The sequence below is a fragment of the Papio anubis genome, chromosome 9 (genome assembly GCF_008728515.1).
Source record: "Papio anubis isolate 15944 chromosome 9, Panubis1.0, whole genome shotgun sequence".
NCBI classification, from domain to species: Eukaryota; Metazoa; Chordata; class Mammalia; order Primates; family Cercopithecidae; genus Papio; species Papio anubis.
Genome location: NC_044984.1, coordinates 111,760,609 through 111,768,996, shown reverse-complemented (window position 1 = coordinate 111,768,996; position 8,388 = coordinate 111,760,609). Strand labels below are relative to the sequence as shown.

Sequence of the window (8,388 nt, the reverse complement as noted above, 5' to 3'; positions counted from 1 at the left end):
AAAATTAGCCAGGCATGGTGGTGCGTGCCTGTAGTCCCAGCTACTCGGGAGGTTGAGACTGGAGAATTGCTTGAACCTGGGAGACAGAGGTTGCAGTGAGCAGAGATCATGCCACTGCACTCCAGCCTGGGCAACAGAGCGAGACTCTGTCTTAAAAAAAAATTCTCTTTACTAGAGACAGCCACCGTCACCAGGGGCCGGGGTGCAGTCACCTGAGCTTAGGGCCGGTCCCTTGTCATCCCAAAGCCCCATTCTGTCCCCCAGGCACCCGCCCTATGGTTCAGGAGAGCCCCATGGCTAACAGCCCAGCCAGCTGCTTGCTCCCTTCTCATCTCTGCTTGACAGGCCAGGCTGGCTGAGTCACAGGCTCAACTTCTCCCAACCCACATGGGTTCTGGGTCTATGCCAGGGGGATGAGCTGCCTGCCAGAGTGCCCGCAAGTCAGACCAAAAAGAGCCCATGAGCTTCACTGAGGATCAGACCTAAGAACATTCTGGAATCCCATGCTCCAGCTTGGAGCTCCCAGAGGGCCAGATGGCAGCAGACAGGTATGTAATTCTACCAGTGAGAAAACCAGGGCATCCAGTGTGTTGGGGAGAACCTGCATTGCCTGAGAATAGTAATATAATAATTATTATTGCTATATGTTGTCATGGTTAATTATTGCTATTTATTATCATAGTTAATTATTAGAGTGGACAGCCTTGTCTGTATTGGTCCCTGCTATATCTCAATGCCTAGAAGAGTACCTGGCACCTAGTAGGCGCTCAGTGAGTTCTTTTGTGGAATACATGCATGAACAACAACAATAATAGCTACTTCCATTTGTCGAGCACGTAACACAAGGAATTACTTATTTTTTTGGTGGGGTTTTTACATTTGTCTGTCTCCACCGCAAGGGCATGAATGACTGACTTTGGTTTTTTGGGTTTTTTTTGAGACGGAGTTTCACTCTTGTCGCCCAGGCTGGAGTGCAATGGCAAGTTCTTGGCTCACTGCAACCTCCGCCTCTCGGGTTCAAGCGATTCTCCTGCCTCAGCCTCCTGAGTAGCTGGGATTACAGGCGCCCACCACCATGTCCGGCTAATTTTTTTTTTTGTATTTTTAGTAGAGACAGGGTTTCACCACCTTGGCCAGGCTGGTGTCGAGCTCCTGACCTCAGGTGATCTGCCCGCCTCAGCCTCCCAAAGTGCGTGAGCCACCGCACCTGGTCAACTGACTTTGTTTTTATGAGAATATTGTTCCTGTAAAAATTATATCGCCAGCACAGTCACCCGTGTCTAGTAGGTGCTCAATAAATGTTGTTGAACAAAGAGGCAGGTGCTGAGTATTATCTCATTCATTTTCATGCAGCCCAGGCATGGCGGGAGTCCCCAGGAGCACATTTTTAGAAAGGAGAAATTGAGACTAGAGAGTGAAATGACTTCTGAAGGTCACGCACTTTGTGAGACTCAGATCAGAGCCGGGATCTGAACCCTGTGCACTTGTGGAACCTGTATGCTCCTCCCTGCTGGGTCCCGCTCCTGGCAGTAAAGAGAAAGAACAGAGTTGGGGGTCTTTGGGAAGGGCTCCAGGGCAGAGTGGGGCTACTTTGGTACTCCCTCATCCTGCCCTGTGAACACAAGTCACAAAGCTTTTTCCATGTGATGTCCCATTTGGGGTTCACAGCAGCTGCAGCAAAGCCCAGAGAGGTGGAGTAACTTGCTCAAGGTCACACAGCAAGTTGGGCACAGGTCTTCTGACTGTAAGTCCAGTGCTGTTTCTCCTAAACCCCAAACTGTGGCTCATAAGCAGGAACACATGTGGGTCAGAGAAGACGGCTTGTATTTCAGCTGTGGACTTTATTTTCCCTGGCAACCTGGCCCAACACACCTAGTGGCAAATCCACGTTCCATACCTTGCTGTGTGACTTTGAAAACTGACTTCTCTCTAAGCCTCAATTTCCTCATCTCAAAAATGGGGATGATATGATCTACTTTGCAGGTGGCCATGCAAATCCCTGACTCAGTATCAGATACAGCTGGATGTGTGTTCTGGCTGTTCTGCTGTGTGACCTTGGAGAAGAAGCTTAGCTTCTCTGAGCCTCCCTTTCCTCATTTTGCAAAGTGGGTTAATAAATGCCCACCTTTTGGGGGCACATGAGATTTCAGAGGGGACAGTGTGGGCACCATGCCTGGCCTGGTGCATAGTAAGTGTTCAATAAAAGATAGTTCATGGGATCCTTTGTGACTGCCGTGGGTGGCCTCACTCCGGATCTGGCGGGCACAGCCTGATCCCCGCAGACACAGTGAGCTCGATCCTGGCTGCCCCTAGCCAGCTGGGGGGAAACCTGAGCCACCCTCCTCCTGGGCAGACACTGCCACTGCCGCTGCCACCTCTAAATGAAAGAAAGGTCAGAGCCTAGGGAAGCCAGGGCCGTGCCATGGAGGCAGCCGGCAGGAGTGGAAGGGAGGGGTGGCCAGCGACTGCCTGACTGCCCTTGTCTCTCCCGGGGAAGCCTGAACTGGCCTGGTCTGGGTGCAACCCCCCTGCCCAAGGCTTGGCCTCCCAACCCGACAGAGCCGCCTCCCAGCCTGCCCCTGGGGAGGGGCCACCTGGTGTCAATTAAACCCCAGTTGCTCGGCCTGCACCACGCCAGGCGGCTGATTAGTGCCGCTGGCCTCTCCAGATGGGGAGCACTGTCTGAGAGGGGGTGACTGCCACCATGCCAGGGTGAGGCCTTGCCGGAGCCGGTGAGTACCCAGGCGGGGGCTCGGCTCCCCAGGCAGGGGGACCTGGTGTGCCGGAGCTGGGTGTCATGGGCTGGGGGCTCACTGTAGGGCTCATTTTCCTGCAGCGTTACAGGGCCTCGCAGCATCCCTGACCCCCGTCACCTCAGCCTTACAGGAAGGGTACCCAAGGGGACCACAGGCCAGTCCCACGTCCTTCCCCTCCGGTCACGCAGCCGCAGGGGCTCCCCCCAGACAGTGTCAGGAGACCTGATGGGTGAAGGAGGGATCAGTCGGCACAGATGAGGCTTTAGGATTTCAACTCTGCTCTCATCACCCTCAACAGAGCTGGTTCTCCCTGCCAGCCTGTCTGGGACTCTAAGGCTGGGTCCCTCCAACCTGCCAGCCCCAGAGCTCATGCTGTGGGTGGCACCATTGCTCGGCTGGTATGAGACCCCTGTGGGAAGCAGGCATGGAGAGGCTGTTGTACCGGAGGCCAGAACTGAGGGGAAGGCCACGCGCTTCAGAGGGCCACATGTCCTGGAGCATGACTGAAGGCCAAGGAGGGCCCTGGCCAGGATCCACAGATGCCTTTAGGGATAGCAGTACAGCCTGCACGCCAGGCCACTCTGCAGGATCTGAGCCACCTCCTGGTTCCTAGTGGAGAGTTGATCCCAGCAGGGACAGAGGAGGAGGTGGCTGCCTGCTCATGGGACAGACATGGGTGGGGGGACGCAGACAGGGAAAGCTCGCCAGTGCCTCCAGGAAGTGGGGGGACACGTGACTCGCCCTTGAGCCTGCACTGGCTGTAAACGCTGAGCCTCAGCTCCTGGCTGGGAGAGGTTCTGTCATCCATGAGAGGGTCCCCCGTGGTGACAGACAGTGTTATCACTTGGTGGTACCACCTGGTGGTCTGTGGTCACTGCCTGCTTGGGGTAGAGGCAAAGTGTGTTTGAGATAGGATGGCAGGGCCTGGCCTGGGGAGATGGAACATTGCTGAGTGTCCATCCACATGCACGTGCTGTCTGGGGTGCATTTGCCCATGCATATCCCTGTAGCCCATTCTGTCCAGCAGGGCATAGTGCCTGCTGTGTGTGTGTGTGTGTGTGTGTGTGTGTGTGTGTGTGTGGTATGTGTGTGTGGTTGCATTCAATGCCAAAGCCATGCAGAGGAGGGCTCCTTGACAGTGTCACAGAATCACTGTAGATGGCTCTTGCCAGCTCAGTCTATCTCGGGGGTGAGTGTTTCCCGAGGGCAGCGCCCCCAGAGCTTCCTGGAGAGCTGGCTAGAGACTCTCCCAATTATGCATCTTGGGGAGCTTCACTTGCTTTGTCTCCCAGATTCCTTTCCCAGCTGGCTAACGCCAAGCCAGGCTGGCAGCTGGACCTGAGGACTGTGAGTATGAGACAAGAGGAAAGGGATGGGGGCAACTACAAGGGAAGCTCAACTGCTTTCTGGGAAATAGTAGATCTAGTTCATTTCTGCTATAAATATTCATCAGAGGCCTCTGTGCTAGGACCTAGGCCCAACGCTGAGGATATGATAGCAAACCTAGAATGCATTCATTCATCCCAAAAATGCTTATCAAGAAACATCTATTGCTAGATGCTGAAATTACATGGGAGATCTCAAATTCCTGTATTCCTTTGTTCACTGCACGGCATTTATTGAGGATCCACTATGAGTGAGCCCTGTACTAGCTGCGGCAGATCCACGGGCAGATCTGGGATATGAGAAACCACGGCCTCTTCCAATTTTCTCAGCTGTCTTTGCACGCTATGCCTGGATCTAGTGGAAATCTAGATGCCTAGGAAACAGTAGGACATGGGATTCTTTCTGTGGCAAAGGATGAGGCCCCACTTGGCAAAACCATGCAGAATGTCTCCAATGTCCACCCAGAATTAGTGGCTTTAGCCAGAGGCCGGGGATTATGAGCGTCACATACCCGCTTAGGCCTCTGGGAAGTAACCACACCAGAGCAAACTGAGCTTCACATACATCCATGGTTTAACTTCTTTTGCCAAAGCAAAGTATGATCATTTCGATAATTAATTGCTAGGCATGCCCAAGGCACTTGCTTGCGTAATTTAACAAATACTAGAAGGTACCATTTATTATTTGCCATGAGCCAGGTGCTGTGTTTAGCACATGAGATGATTCATTATTTTTGTTTTCTGTTTCGTCTTCTGTTTTCTGTTTGGTTTTGTTTTGTTGTTTTTTTGAGACAGGTTCTTGTGCTGTTGCCCAGGCTGGCGTGCAGTGGTGCAATCACGGCTCACTGTAGCCTCAATATGACAGCCTCAAGTGATCCTCCCACCTCAGCCTCCTGAGTAGTTGGGATTACAGGTGCACACCACAATGCCCAGCTAATTTTTGTATTTTTTGTAGAGGTAGGGTTTCGCTATGTTGCCCAGGCTGGTCTCTAACTCCTAGGCTCAAGTGATTGTCCTGTCTTGGCCTCCCAAAGTGCTGAGATTACAGGCGTGAGCTACCGAACCTGGCCTGAGATAATTAACCTTGTTGAACTCTTGCCCAGTGCTCATTTACTAGTTCTATTACTTTCCCATTTTACTGCTACAGAAACGGAGGCTAGGAGGGGTGAAATAACTTCCCCAAGGTCTTTGTGACTCCAGAGTGCGCACTTTCACCCTCTAGGCTACAGCCCTCCTTGAGGAGTTCCAGTCTAGATGGGACAGAAGCAATTTTCTACAAAATCTGGATGAGGCAGCATGAGGGAGGGTGTGCTTCCCATCAAGGGAGTGGGTGGGACAGAAGGAAAACACAACATGTCAAAGGGCTTCTCAGCCTTTGCAGGTGCAGAGCATTTTTGTCTAAACAAAATCTTGTGGAAACTGATCAAAGCAGAGTGTTCCAGGTTGAGCTAGGGTGGGAGTCTCACCACCTCCCTCAGCTCTGACTCCCTCTCACCCACTATATGCAACTGAATTCCTGAGGTGTACAGACAGCTGACAAAGCACTTTGCTATGGAGTCAAGGCCCGCTGGGGTGAACCTGGCAGGTGAGGATACCTGGCAGGTAAGGAGAGGATGGCCTTGAAGATTTAGAGAAGACCTGGATAGGAATTGAGAAATGCAGATGTCTAGGTGAGGGGAAGAAGAGACATTCATTTATTCATTCAACAAACATTCACTATGCTCCTGCTACGTGCCAGGCAGTGGTCTAGGCCCTCATGATGAAGTGGTAGACACAGAAAACAAAAGGGGCCAGTTTTTTGTATGCCTGTGTCAATCAGTCATTGACTTAGGCTGTCCTCAGTTGGGGAGGTGGGAGAGGTGTCATCATCTCCCAAGCAAGCCAGCTTCCCTACCTAAGGCAATACCCAGCTGGGGCATTGCCCTAGCCTAGCAAAGACACCACTGTTGTCCACATCACTGCCCCTGAGTAGGTTCTGGATCAGTGGGGGAGACAGGTGAGGGGACAGATGAGGATAGCAAGGAAGGAACATTGCTTGGATGGGGAAGCCCAGAAAGGGGTGCCAGGTCCAGTGTGGGAAGTCGAGGAAGCTTGGCCAGGAAGAGTTGGGGGCCTGAGTTCAAATCCCAGAATCACCACTTGCCCGTTGTTGACCTTGAGCCAAAGACTTGCTCTTAGAGCCTCTGTTCCCCTAACTCTAGGATGTGGCTGCCACCACGGCCTTCCTTCTAGATGGTTGGGAGGATAGCCCAGTTCCTGCAAGTAGTAACTACTGGGGCAATGAAGATGGTGGTGTGGGTGTATTGAGGCTGGGTTGGATCACAGAAGGCCTGGGTTCCCAGCGAAGCTAGGTCCCTTCCCACCGAACTCCAGAGGGACCTGGGAAGCCCTGAGAGGTGAGTCAGAAATGGCTGCTGGAGGCAGGTTCCAAATAGTACCAGAACTTTGGGTCATTCAGGAGGAGGCAAGGATGGGATGTATGTGGGGAGGAGGATCTGGTTCAGGAGGGGCCTAGGGTTTAGCCAAGAGCTGGGGAGAGAGGAAAGCCTTGAAATTGGCTGTGAAGGGTACCCTTACATCCTCTCCCTGCACCTCACTCCCAGAGCCCCGAGCCCTGGCCTAGGTAAATCATCTCTTTCTCCATGCCTCACACCCTCATTCCGTCTCATTCAGCAAATATTTCTTGATTGTCGGGCTCTGAGGATACACACGTGAATAAAGCAGAAAAGGCCCCTTTGCTTGGGAAGCTCAAAGTTCATGATTGGAGTCATCAGATACCAAGGATAGGGAAGAAAGAGAGACATCACCCAGGGGTCAGGAGAGTGAGTGCATGTGGGTGTCCATTGAAATTTGGTTTCATGCGGACATTGGCAGCCCAGAAGGAGCAGTTTCTGGGCATCCATGGGTCAGAAGCCTGGGGAAGATGGAGTGATCTGATCTCACCACTGGCTGGAATCAAATTAGGGGTCTCATCTGAATGGATCGAAGGGAGGACCTGGACAGGGTGGACATGGAAGGAAGGGTGGACAGGGTGGTACCAGCACCACCGGCGGGATATCAGGCATTACGATAGCGCGGCGCGGATAACAGGCGACACAAGTGATAAGCATTGCGATGATGAACCATGATCAGGAATCCATCCATGCAATGATTCAGGCACGCGATCGACCTGTCGTGAAAACCAGCACGATAACCGTGCGCATCAGCGGATAATCGCCACCGACATGCGTGATAACATGTCGATCAATCCTTAACGACGATGACCGCACGAAGGCGTGATGTATGCACGGGTGCGAATACGCGGCGGTCATATCGCGCCAAACGACGTACCATGGTTCATGTCGATATTCGACGTGATGATCGCGCACGATGGCTATCACGCGCGATATCATGCGCCACCTGCCGATCGCACGCATAGCGGCGATGAACGCAACACGATAAGCGGCGGCGACGGACGGCAGGCGAATAAGCGCTCCAGTGATAGTCAGGTGTCCGGCATGGGCATTTAATGGCGTCTATGGCATGGCATGGAATGGCGTGCATAACGCCCGCAATGTGCGAGGCGTGGCTGTGCGGTGAGGATGCGTGATGAACGCGAGATGGTGCGCACCACGTAACCGTGTGAGATAACCAGCCGACATTAACATCCATAGCATCTTCACCCACCCCAGGACCCAGACCGATCCTGAGTTCAGAAGCTCCCCGATCAACCAATCCCACATGCATAACCCCACCGCAGTACATGTGAGATGTGCGTGCGTGCGTGCGCGATGGTCCGCGCACGCAAAGACGGGTTTAAGATACGATAGCCATAGCCGGAGAGCGCGCACGCGGACGGCGTGCGGCATACGATGGGTGAGATGATCGTGCGTGCTGCGATGGGTCCCAGCAACAAAGACGGTCAAGGGGCGTACGCTATAGCTTCACGTTGAGATGCGCACGTGATGGCGCGGTGACAATGGATGGTCCAGTGGAGTGCATTGAGGTATGGCATGGATAAGCAATCCACGATAAGGCGGCGGATAAGGCGGTGGCGGCAGGATCCAGCATCGGGTTCGCATTGCGCAAGAATTGATCCTGATGCGCATCGTGATAAGGCGGCATGGATGTCCGATAGCGCATGCGATTACGTCTGATACGTGATAAGTGATAACGCCGAACCATCGACAAGGCAAGGAAATATGACTGGATCCACACGCAGCGCAGCACGATGCGATGATCGCACGGCGCTATCCGAGGAGGATCGC

At 53.1% G+C, this 8,388-nt stretch overlaps 1 protein-coding gene across 2 annotated transcripts in view; it reads left to right on the top strand.

The window, feature by feature from the left end:
• The first annotated feature begins 453 nt into the window (after positions 1 to 453).
• Positions 454 to 8,388, top strand: part of NOS1 (nitric oxide synthase 1) — a 225,182-nt gene continuing 217,247 nt past the window's right edge. Inside the window, exon 1 of one of the 2 annotated variants that reach the window (XM_031650800.1) lies at positions 454 to 548. The gene's annotated coding sequence lies outside the window, so the exon portion shown is untranslated. Of the gene's footprint in view, positions 549 to 1,141; positions 2,733 to 8,388 lie in introns of those variants that run through there. The other variant, XM_017946235.3, reaches the window with a different exon arrangement.